This window comes from Equus asinus, chromosome 21 (assembly GCF_041296235.1).
Source record: "Equus asinus isolate D_3611 breed Donkey chromosome 21, EquAss-T2T_v2, whole genome shotgun sequence".
In the NCBI taxonomy this organism is placed as follows: Eukaryota; Metazoa; Chordata; class Mammalia; order Perissodactyla; family Equidae; genus Equus; species Equus asinus.
Window position 1 is genome coordinate 42,777,403 of NC_091810.1, and position 12,779 is coordinate 42,790,181.

The window sequence follows — 12,779 nt, forward strand, 5'->3', positions numbered from 1 at the left end:
CCTACCAAAATAGCAACATGTGTGCCGTACACACTGAGAGACCTTCTCCATGCATCTGTCCTGTTGCCTTTTCCATGGACACAGTCAGTTTCACAACAGGTGAAAGGGCCTGCTTCACTACTTTTTTTTTTCTTTTTGCTGCTGAGGAAGATTAGCCCTGAGCTAACATCCATCCCAATCTTTCTCTATTTTTTAGTATGTGGGCCACCAGCACAGCATGGCTGCTAATAGAGTGCTGTAGGTCTGTGCCCAGGAACTGAACCCAGGCCACCAACGTGGAGTGTGCAGGACTTAACCACTAGGCCACTGGGGCAGGCCCATTCACTACTTTTTAATAGTGGAAATGATAGCTAATTAGAGCTGCCTGGACCCTTGGAAAGAATTTGGCCCAATGGTTCTAATTTGCACCTCATTCGGATCTTTTAGATATTTTTCCCATTGGTCTCACATGGCTTCTCCAAAATGAACTGCATTAGCTGTAAAGATTCATGAGAACAAACGTTCTGTATATTAGGATCTAACTTACATCATCAGAGTCCTTGTGATGCACGCAATAGAGACAGTTTGGAAGGATCTTCAAAATGAAGGGAAGGGGAAGAGGTTTGGAGAGGATTTTCTTTTCTTTCCCCACTTCTTATTTTCTTTTTTTGGTGAAGAAGATTGGCTCTGAGCTAACATCTGTTGCCAATCTCCCTCTTTTTGCTTGAGGAAGATTGTCCCTGAGCTAACATCTGTGCCAATCTTCGTCTATTTTTTATATATGGGACACTGCCACAGGATGGCTGGATGAGCGGTGTGTAGGTCTGTGCGCAAGATCCGAACCTGCGAACCCTGGGCTGCTGAAGCAGAGTGCACACACTTAACCACTATGCCACTGGGCCAGCCCCTCTTTTTTGTCTTAGTTGAGATATAACTGATGTAACATTGTATAAGTTTAAGGTATACAGTGTGTTGATTTGATACACTTACATATTGCAATGTGATTACCACCATAGCTTTACCCAACACCTCTACCCCGTCAGGTGGTTATCATTTCTTTTTTTGTGGTGAGAACATTTGAGATGTAGTCTCTTAGCAATTTTAAAGTATATAATGTAGTATTGTTGACTAGGGAAGATTTTCGTATTCTTCTTTGTACTTAAATTTTCTTTGCCTTGAATTTGTTATATTTTTAAAGATAATAAAGCTCTCTTCAAAAGAAAAGCCTATGATTTTCCTAGAAACTTGAAAACCCACTCATAGGCTTTGCTGTTTGACCACTGAATGTAGCAGCCCTCCTGGGCAGTGGGGGAAGTGGCAGACACGACATCGTACGTGTCCCAGCCTCCTGCCCACCGGCCCTGGGCCAGCTGTGCCTGTCTGGGCTCCTCCTCCCCTGGGCTCCTCCTCCCCGGCGCTCCTGCAAATGCGCTGGCGCTGTGTCCCACACAGCAGCGCTGCACCTCACAGCCTGGCCCCCCATCCACCCAGCTCCTCATTCTTAGTTTGAAATTGTTTTAGGCAGAAACTTCGGACCTCTCTTTTTTTATTTTATTTTTTTAAATACTTAATCACTGCTTTTAATCTTTTCTGCTGAGTCTCTGTTTCACCCTGACTTCGTGACAAAACATTACAGGCTTCTAATTTACTTCTGCCTTATTGCTTTGATTTTGTAAGCATTTCTCCATGGGAAGCCTAAGAAAGGGGACCAGGGGCATTGATTTCTTCCTGTTGCCTGGGCAAGAAGGTCGTGTGTGCCGCTTGCTTGCCTCAGCCCCATTGGAGAAGAACGGGAACCCAGCGCCAGGGCCGCTTCACCAGGAAGGAAGTGTGCGCCTGCCTGCTGTTCCGTTTGCCTTGTCTGCCTCACACGAACTTGCTGTCCAACTGACTCCTCTATACCAGTCCACGCCAGGAGGCCCTGGAGCCTTCACTCTGGTGAAGTGCGGGGAGCCCTTCACTCCGGAGCGCTGCACTGCTCCTGCACCCATGAGGGGCATTTATCTACATCTGAAATCAACCAAGACAGCAGTACTTCATTTTTACATCATTCTTTGCCCACCTTCCCGGAATGACATTTTAGCTGTTTAAGGAATTTAAACAAAGCTGAATACTTCTTGGCAAACACAATTATTTCCTGGCCTAAATCACACAATGATTTAATTGGTATGTGTGTGTGTTTGCGTGTGTGTGCTTTAATGGGAATTCCATGTGGTATCATTGAGAAATTAGGAAAGAGAGTCTTCTAGATTTATTGCTTATAGTTTAAGGGCAGACTGCTGGCTTCCACCCAAGAAGTGAGGAGACGTAAAGTTGCAGGGACCATTAGTGTTTGAGTCTATCCTTCCTACTGCCTACTATTTTAAAACCAGTTGGGCAAAAGGTAAAAATCAGAACCAATAGTGCAATGATTTACTCTTTGAAACTTGTGAGGTTCATCAAAATGAACTTGTGAGGGACTTGGCATCGTGGAAGCGATGGTATCCTTTCTCTGCTGTCCACCAACATTTTATTTTTGAAGCTTGAATAAGTTTTGGTATGTCTGGAGTAGAAGTCAAAGCCATAGATTATTCCTTATTTTGAAAAATTGGGGTTTTAGATTGTCCTCCCTAGTGGCTCTTGGGCAAATATTTAAAAATGTATCCAAAACCTAACCCAATTTTGTGTGCTGACCACAAACACCATAGACGGCAAAGGCAGTTGAGCAGGAGTGGGAAAATCAGCTGTTCTCTCTCTTCATCTTCTAGATACTATATGTTCCTCCCCATTCAATAACGACAAAAAAAAAAGGAATAAGAATTAGCCACATTGTAGTTTATTTTTTAACTTGATCCAGAGAAACTGACCTGACTGCAGACGTGACTGTTGTCACCTGCCATCTGAGGAATGACAGACATGTCTCTTTTAATGGGCTCATGTGCTAGACAGCAGAAATAGTTGCCTTTTATGTAGCTACTTTGTAAAGTTCATGAGCCCCAACATCTTGGACAAAGTGTTCAATTACTGAATTGTAACAGATACTGCCTATAAAGGATTACAGTTGAATCATTAATGCAGAGTTCTATTTAAGACTGAGATCTTACTTCCAACTACCTCTCTTTGCCGTTTGAATTTTCTTTTTAATTGTCAAAGTTTCCCTCGGATCGCTAAACCACTCACGGAGTCCGTCTACAGATGTAGTGTTAAGCTATTAAGCTATTGATAAGGCAGGCAAGTCAGGGGTCCAGAAGCCTCCTGAAAATACTGTGTGCAAACTTGTGTGGGTGCACATGTGCCACAGCCCTCACCAAATTCTCAAAGACATCTTTGTCCCCAAATAAAAAGCCGAGACTCTCTGTTGGGAGGGATGAGGAGTAAATGAGAGGATCTCAGTGATTCTGGCCCTGGTGCTGCTAGTACGGCTGGGAGAGTGATGGTGACAGTAGGGCTGCAGCTATAGAGCAACTCATGCTTCCCCCATTTTTAGATCTGACCAGTGTGAAAGCCTCAAGATATTCCTCAAACCTTCTTCTCATTCTTGCATCTTGAGACCATCTTGCCTGTCAGTCCTTGAGCACATGTGAACGGGATGGCTGTGCTTATGGGGGACACTGGGCTGGGTGTTGCACCACCTGGACTCATGTTGTCTGAGCGCTTTCCCCTCTGTTCATTTTCACCCTAGTTACTGCAGGACAAGTGACACGGCCCTGGTAACCAGCGAGCACCGGGGAAATGGGAATGGCATGATTGCAGGGGACCAGCTCTAGGAAATCGACATGGAGACTCCATATTGCTCTCAAGTAACTCAGATTCCCACAAGTTGGGGAGAACAAAGCCTGTTGGGAATTGCACCCCTGCCCCCCCTCAGTGTTTGGTTGGCTGAGGAGTGGGTGAGGTGGGCCTGGAGGAGGAGGGGGAGCATGTTCACATACTTGTTAACATTTGAGGGTCTTTGACAAAGGAAGTCTAATGCCCTGCCCCGGTCAGCCGGCGATTGCCCCCCAGGAGGCCCTGTTGTGCACAGGAAGTCAGACACTAATGATGTTAGTGAGGGGACAAAGGCGCCGGCCCGGGAAGGGCCTAATTGCTGTGTCCGGCTCCCAGGCGGCCAGCCTCAAGCTGGAGGGGGCTGGGCAGGATGCGCTAAGTGTTAACACCTGGAGCCAGAGCTGCTGACTTCCTGGTGCCTTTTAAATTTTTTGCTGTGTGGCTGGGTGCGTGTGCGCTCTCCCCCCCACCCCCAGCCCCCCGCCTTTCACCCCAGCTGCATCTCAGGGGGACATTTTCGGATGTGGTATCTAAGAGATTAGATGGAAATGAGTCAATCAGAAGGTCATACTGAGCGGGGCAGAGCCAAGAATCAGGAGTCTTGAGCCCCCTCCATCTGCCCATGGGGCTTGGTGACTGCTGCTTCACCTCTGGGCGGCCGATTCCATCCTTGTCCCCCAGGAAATCTTCTAGGAAAGGCCTGACTTTGCAGAGAGGCAGATAAGGATTAGAAGGGTCACTGTTGCTTTGGCTTGGAACATTTGAGTCAGAACTGATGGGAGAATGCTCTTGGAGAAAGACAGACGAGGGTCCTGACCACTGTTTTGAGTTAGCTAGGGTCCAGGGGAGGTAGGAATAGGGTAGGAGGAAGAGTGATGGGGGACCGCTGTCAGCGCCCAAGGCGGGTTGCATTGCTTAAGTGTGTATCTGAATCCACACTGGAGGGTTTGGTGGGGTGGTTGCATCCCAGGGAAGCCCAGATGCATCCCCTCATTTCTAAGTGGGGTCTCTGGATTCTTCATGTCTAAATGTGGCTTTGGACCGGGTCTGTGAAGCCTTCAGTGGCCTCTGGGAATGCCCTGAAATTGTGTAACAGATGTTTCTAGGGGAGATTGGGTAAGGAATAGTTTCTCACAGGATCCTCCTAGGAGTTCTAGAAACCGTTTCCCCTTAACAACTACAACAGAGTCATCAACAATAAACGATGGAGACCCCCCCCCCGCCCCCCCGCCTTGGGCAGTAACCCTGTCAGGATGGCGTTAGGCGCTCATTTCTGGTGACCCTGGGGCCTGAGCCTGGGATCCCTGTTATAGGGGGGCAATGGAGGCAGCTTTGAGCACAGGTTGACTCACTTGGATTTTTGCAGCCAGAGAACAAGAGTTGAAAAAGGATGCTTGAAGCCGGTCTCCCTCTTAGAGGAAGAGGGTAAAGCCACAAATAACTTTTGAAAAGGGGTCTAATGTTGACTTGCTGCTTCCCACTATTATTTTAAGGAGGTTTTTCTGTCCAAGACCACCATGTGGACAGAAATAATAGGTTGACAGAAGGGGTCGCCTTGCTTTCCAGCATAGCCTGTGATGTTTCGATTAGCACTAAAACCTAAAAGGGGGCCCTCCATAATTTTCAAATATGCGAAATCCACCTTGAAGGAAGCACATGTGTGGGGCACGCTGGAGACCTGCCTGGCTGGAGGAGGCTGGGTCCCCATGGCAACATCACAATCCCCCATTTCTGCAGGCGTTTGTGCTGTAAAAGCAGAATTCCAGATGTGATACAGTATTTGGAGACTCCGTCCCCGGGCCTCGGAAACGGTATTTGAAGTCAGCACAATTCAGTGCACGCTCTCTGTGTGGTCCTAAGGCTTTTTATTAGTAGTTTTGTTTTGATCCGAACATTTCCTCTGAGCTTAGGCGTAACAATCATGTTTATAGCTTTAAGTTTTCCTCTATTGTCTAATCACTATTTTGCCCTCTCAGGAAGATACTTTCTTGGGCTTCTAGAGCAAACTCTTTGTAACTACCTTCAACAGCTAAGTGAGAGCAAGCCAGTAGCTGATTTGCTGGGTGCGTGTTTGGATGGTTGGATGTTTGCTTCCTCTTCATACCCAGTATTTACAGAAAACCAGTTAATCTGTGTCTGTGAGTTGTCTGTGCGTGCTTTTGAAACTGCAGATGGGTTGACTGTTACCTTAAAGATGCCAGTTCTCTAACATGCGGTTCTCATTTGAGTGGATGGGAGTGGTCTGTGCAGTGGAGGGGAAAGGTCTGGCTCTCCATCCAGAGGCATGTTTTATAGCTTGCTTTTAACGTTTTGAGAATTGGAAAAATGGAACAATCCTGTCTATTTGTGAGCATCAGCCATGGGAGAACACACAGCCCAGATCCTTAACAGACTAATTGGAAAAAGTACTTGGGCTTTTGCTTTGTGAAAACCAGGGAGGCTACAGAGCTTTGTTGTGTTCTGTTTTTAAATATAGGGAAAAAGTCAGCTTTGTGTGTGTGTGTTGATATCTCTGGGCTTTAACTACATGTGCGTGTTCCAGTGGCAAAGCAATAAGAAAATCATAAAGTCTGGAGCAGGGAAGGCCATTTTAAAATATATTGATTTCCATTTAGGCTACTACCATTTAGATGAGTTGCTGTCATATTGCATTATATAAATGTATCAAATCAACACGTACACCTTAAACTTACACAGTGTTATATGTCAGTTATATCTCAATTTAAAAAAGAAAGGTTGCTGTCTGAGGCACAACTCATATAAATGCCCTGATGCATCTTTATCTTTAGTGAATGGACTTCCTTGGTGGGGTGGGGGGAGGAGGGGCGGGATAGTAAAAAGCAATGTAGATGAAAAGTGGAGCTCTCAGTTTGATAAGTAGGACACATGGTAACTTGGCATAGGTTGGCTCCATGTTAGAGCTCAGAAACAATTGTCCCTTCAGCTTTCCTTTGGGGAGCGTGAAATTAGGAACATGTGTGTGCTGATTAGCAACATGTCAGAGATGAATCATGATTACGGCTTTGGTCTGGTGCACAGGCAATGCTTTGGAGTAGTGATTTCCTACCTCCTCGAGCAAATCTCTCTAATTAGCTTAAGATCTCCGGGTCTTTTTGGGCCGACGTGGTAATTGCTGGTGGGAACCCACCGGTACTACCCAGAGCTTGTGTGTTCCCCTCTAGACATCCAGGACCTCACCTCCCCAAATCAGACAGCTGGTTGGCACCCTCCATTTCTGAAGTCGGTTGCATCTAGATGGGGGGCGGGGGAGAGAAAGAGAGAGTTCCCGGGAATGTGGAGCGAATATCTTGAATAGATCCAGGCCCAAGATGGCTTTGTGATTTATTTTCCTTGTGTTTGGGGTCTGCCAGCATTCTCCTCGGCTTACATCACCTGGGGCTTCTCTGCCTTTGCCGACCTCTTTTTTTTTTTTTTTTTTGATTTAAAGGTTTGAACTGAAGTAAGTGGGATCTGTCTTTCTTTATGAAACCAACCAAATCTGCATGGAGTAAATTGACCCCATGTTCTGCCTCTTGCCCTCCCCGTGTCCACTGGTCATAGGGAAAAATGCCAGTCCTGTTGTGCATTTTAAACCTCACAGAGCTGTCTGCTGTCTTTTTAATCTCATTGACACACTGGAAACCCAAGATGGAGGAAATGCTATGGAAAATAGAAAGTAGGAGTTGGCCTTAGTTCTAAGTAGTTACTTGATGTACCTTTAAAAAACCCATCCTCTCAGTTCTTTCTGATGAATGCTCTTATTTCAATTTTCATGGAAACTCAGTTTGCTAAAACATTACCAGCTTTCTGAAAGGTCCCTAATTGATCTGCTAACAGTCTTGTTTAGACCTCGCTGTCAGGCCTGCCTTCCATTGGAAAAGGGAGCACCAGAATTAGCAGGTTTTTTCAAAATGCATTTTCCCAAAATGGTAGTTAAGCTATTTGGGAGCTGGACTGGAAATCTTGCTCTGGGAAGTTGAGGTCTTCAAATGGCCCAGAGTCCCCAAGGGGCCCTCAGGAAACTGGCCGGCTGATGGCCCCTGGCTGGTGATGCTAGCGGCATGGGGTGGGATCCCGCCTGTGGCAGTCTCTGTGTCCAGGCGTTTGCGGCTTTGCCATGTGGGTGGAGCATGGTGTGGGTTTTTGCCTTTTGAATTTTATTCCTTTAGAGCACTTGAGGGTTATCCTTCTCCCCTCTCCTTCCTGCGTAAAAGATGTTTTCTCCATTATGCTCCCATTAGCTCTGTGTCCTAGCTTACTGTGGAGTGCTTGTAGCAAGCTCCAGGCCTGCTGGCTAGCTCACATTGGAACGAATGAAAAGCGGCCATAGTGCAGCAAATGGGAGTGGTTAATTAACTGAGAATGTGACACCCTGAGGCCACAGGATTGGCATTTATAGTTTTTAAGTAACAGGCAACAAACAAGTATTCTTAATTGTCAGCTCATTAAATATCAAACAGTGTAGTAGCTAAAAGCTTGGAATCGTTTCCTGAAGAACAGCTTCCAGAGCCGTTGACCAGCTTTGTAAGTTGCCTTGTCTGTGTTCTCTTAGTGTGGGCCCTGATTCTAAGCCCCAAATCACCGTGTCACATGAAGCTAGGTACTCCTGGGTTCTCTGTATGTATTACCTGGGTTAATCATGCATTCATTCATTCATGCAGAAAGAAAACTAGTATTTATCAAGGGCTGACGATGTGGCAGGCCCAGGACTGTGGGGTGAGTGTTGAGGGGGTTGGGAGCTGCCCTTGTCACTTTTCCTTCAGTCTCTCTGCTTCTGGTCCAACTTGAGTACTTATCACAGGTGCAGTCACTGGGTCGCCCAGTTCCCACCCAGGCCATCAGCAGAACACGTTCCTTAGTCTGGTGGTTAGTGCCTTCTGCCGCCTCGTTCTGACCTGACCTGTCCACCTGCCTCTTCTCCCACTATACCCCCAAAGTCTGGATGCTGGAGACAGATCATCCCCGAAGACGCTACTTCCTGTGAGCATTCCCCCGTCTACCTCATGTATCCCCTTGTAGCACAGCTCTCACCTTATTTATTAGGGCAGGAATCTTCTCAGGAAAGTGACATAACCATTTCTGGGTGTGAAATAACCATTTCAATATGTGTCAGATGCTGTGCAAAACACTTGATGTATGACATCTCACATGGTCCTCACACCAATCCTTTCCAGGAAGTTTTATTCAAACACTTTATATATAGCTCAGGGAAATGAGGTTCAGGAAGGCTTAGAAGCTTGCCCAAGGTCACACAGCTGGAAAGTGGGAGATCTGAATGCATCTGTGCAACTCCAGAGCCCGTTCTGTTAACCACTCTTCTACTCCAGATAAGCCCCAGGCTAGCCTACAGAAGCCTATATCTAGGATGGCCAAATCTCAGGCAGCATGTCTGATGGATCAGTGTTCCATGTCTGCCTGAAGCTGGTGGGGGAGGGTGTGGTGACAAGTGACCAGTCTGCTGTGGGTGTGAGGGGGAAGAATGATAGCACGTGACATCGAGATCATTTCATCCATATTGCAGCTGAAATTATATGTGTGTATTAGCTTTCAATTGCTGCTGTAATAACTTAGCACAAATTTAGTGCCTTCAAACAGTACAAATTTATTGTCTTATAGTTCTTGAAGTCAGAGTTCCAAAATGAGTCCTATAGGGCTAAATTCAAGGTGTTGGCAGGGCTGGCTCCAAGCTTCTGGAGGCCCATTCCTTCATCTAGAGGCTGCCTGTATTCCTTGGCTTATTAGCCTCTTCTGCCATCTCCAAACCCAGTAGCTTAGCATCTTTAAATCATTGCCTGTCTGTCTGTCTGTCTCTGCCTTCTGCTTCCATTGTCACATCTCCTTCTCTGACTGACCTTTCCTGTCTCCCTGTTATAAGGCCCCTTGTGATTACATTGGGCCCACCTGGATAGTCTAGAATAATCTCCCCGTCTCAGGATCCTTAAACTTAATCACATCTGCATGGACCTTTTTGCTATGTAAGGTGACATTCCTAGGTTCTGGGAATTATGTTGTAGACATGATGGGGGGGCTTATTTTTCTGTCTACCACAAAGTATAAAGAAAACAGTCATGCTCTTTGGGCCATCCTGGGCACACCATTTCTCAGGCAGTTTTTGAGGGCTCTGGAGCAGCTAAAGCGTTATTTGGGTATAAGCTGAGGACAGCCCAGTGGAGTGTCTGTCTGGTGCGTGTGCTGAGAAGCTGTGCACTCTGCGACTTCCAAGAGTGAAGGTCTTTACGGTACACACAAGAGCTGGTACCTGGAATGGTGTCTCGTGCGTCTGAGCTCCACGACCAGTTTGGATGGTCACAGGGTCTTTTGGTCTCTGATTTTCTGTGGAATTAGAATTACCATTTTGTGTCTACATCAGCAGAAGTGCCATGCCAGTCAAATTGTGGGGACGGATTACTCCCCCATCAGGTGAGTGTGCTGGCAGACTGATGTGGCAGGAACACAGTGTGATGGGGCTAGACTAAGGCAGGAAGCCCACGGGGAGCACAGGATGTGCTGATGGGAAGGGCATTCTGGGACCATGAAGTGCTCGAGAACATGTGCTGAACTGTAGTGTGGTGCCTGGCAGGGTTTGGAAGGTGGGAAGGGGAGTGGCTGAGGAGGTAGGCAGGGGTGCTGTGTCAGGAATGGTCTAGCAGGGACAGGGAGCCAGTAGTGGGCTTGGTGCAGAGGAGTGAGGGCAGATTTGCACATTAGGAGGTTACCTGGTTGGCCAAGGTCCCTTGAGGTCAGGACCCGGATCTAGCTCCTGGCCGAGTGCTCAGCCCTGTAGGGCTTAGGCCAAGGTGGAATGTTCAGTGGGTACTGAATGGATGCCACATGCAAGCCTCCCTGTCCTTTGAGGCCAGATCACTGGGCCCCCCCACCTAGGAACAGCTCCACATACATCATAGAGGCCTTACTTAGAGGGATTTGGGTTCTTTTTTTTGAGGAAGATTAGCTCTGAACTAACTGCTGCTAATCCTCCTCTTTTCGCTGAGGAAGACTGGCCCTGAGCTAACATCTGTGCCCATCTTCCTCTACTTTATATGTGGGATGCCTACCACAGCATGGCTTACCAAGCAGTGCCATGTCCACCTCCGGGATCCGAACTGGCGAACCCTGGGCCGCCGAGAAGCGGAACGTGTGCATGTAACCGCTGTGCCACTGGGCCAGCCCCGGATTTGGGTTGTTTGTATAATATAGCACATCTCTCTGTCTTGGGCTCCTTTCCACAGTGCATTGCTCATTGCAAGTGCCCAATAAATACCTGTTAAAAACATGGTGCGATAGAAACATAGGGAGAACAAGAACAAAATGAAATGCCAACAAAGTTCTACTGGTAAGGTGACGGGTCACCAGAGTCCATGTGCCTCGGAGCTTGCTGTTAAATGGAATGCATTTCCTTTTTGAAAAATGCTTGCTCTCCATGGCTTCATGTGGTCCTCCTCAAACCGCCTTCCCAGAGGAAAGTTGTGCAAATTATCTTTTGAAGCAGTTGAGGAGACTCGGACCCTGTGGAGTGAAGTGGTTTGCGCTTGGTCACTAGCTGGAGGATGGAAGGATTAAGGCACTTACCTTGGCCCCCAGATTGCATTTTTGTTTCCCTATCATGACGCTCCCTTTTCCTCTCCACTCCAGCCCAGTTATCCTTCCCTCTTTTAAGCTTCTGGCACATGTCATCCTGACCCTTGGTTCAGCCTTACTGGGGTGATGCCTGTGGCACTTCACTTCATATACCATGTGCTTATTTATGGCTGGCTCTTTCACCCCAGCTACATATACCTTGTATGCCATCTACACTGAGAGTTCTGGGAGGGCCAGGAGGTGATTTGAGATTTGTCTGTGCCCTGCGCGTGATCCATGTACCCAGTTACTCTTCTTTGAAAGAATGAGCTTCTTTGCTCCTGAGGACAGGGACAGTCTGTTTTGTGCACCCTCCATAGCTAGCATAATGTTTGGCTTATAATAGATGGTGAATGAATTTATGTCCAGGGGGTTTGTAGGGGTTGAGAAGGGTGTGACTTGGGTGTCTTGGGCATTACTGAAGGGTTGGGGGAGGATTGCATTGTCTCTTGCTTGGTCTCCTGTTTGGTCGTATTGCTCTGGTTCTGGCCATCTGGAAGTTGTCCCTAAGAAGTTGTGGAGGTGTTTAGGATTTTAGTAAGGTCACAACCCTTTCCAAAGGGATTCAGTTCAGGTGAGGAATTCTGGAATCTCGTGTGTGTGGGGAAGGGAGCATGGAAGAAGGAAAGCTTGAGAAGGAAGGTGCACCAGGAAGAAGGGGAGCCCCAGTAGATCATGGGCTGGTACGCCATGTTGATTTAGATTTTCTGTTACTGCTTATCGCTCACTTTAGTAAGAATGGGGTGTGTGTGTGTGTGTGTGTGTGTGTCTGTCTGTCCCCATCCCTTTCTGCACAGCTGTGCTTTCCCAAAATCCATGTTTATCTGAGCTGAGGGATACAGTTTCAGTGGGCGTGCCTGGCTTCAGGATAAGCAGCGTGAACATGCCTGTAGCATATGGATGTGCTGGGGCTGTGGTCTGAGACCTTGGGCTCCATCAGAAGTGTTCTGCACATTCTGTCTCAGTGTAACATTTGCCCATTAAATACCAGGCCGCCACCATGTGGTTTTCCCCAACATACCCCTTGTTGAGTGGAAACTTTAGCTGTGTGGTTAGAATATTTTCCCATCATTTAGCATTTTAGAATTAACATATTCTGGAGAATTCTGCAATTAATGCTGAATGGCACATTTGCAGATTATTACAGAAACAGTTAAACTGGAGTCGGTAGATCTATAGCTGCTCTTTCCCATGATGGGTAAGTGGTGGGTTAGGAACAGGCGAGGCCGACGGGAGGGTTCCAGGGCTCCCTCTGTGGATGCTGTAATTAAAGTGGGAAGTCTGGCGGAGTGTTGTTATCCCTGCTATTAAGAGTGCAGCTGGCTAACAGCCATATCACCAAGAGTTAGAGTTAGACCTTTTAAAGTCTTTTTTCTTTTTCTTTTATGACCCACCCTATATATTCCAAGCATAGGTATGGATGCAGGGAAGAATTT

General features: G+C 47.0%; 1 protein-coding gene across 2 annotated transcripts in view; it reads left to right on the forward strand.

Moving 5' to 3' along the window:
• Positions 1 to 12,779, forward strand: part of IL17RD (interleukin 17 receptor D) — a 64,046-nt gene that overhangs the window by 25,592 nt on the left and 25,675 nt on the right. The window lies entirely within an intron of this gene.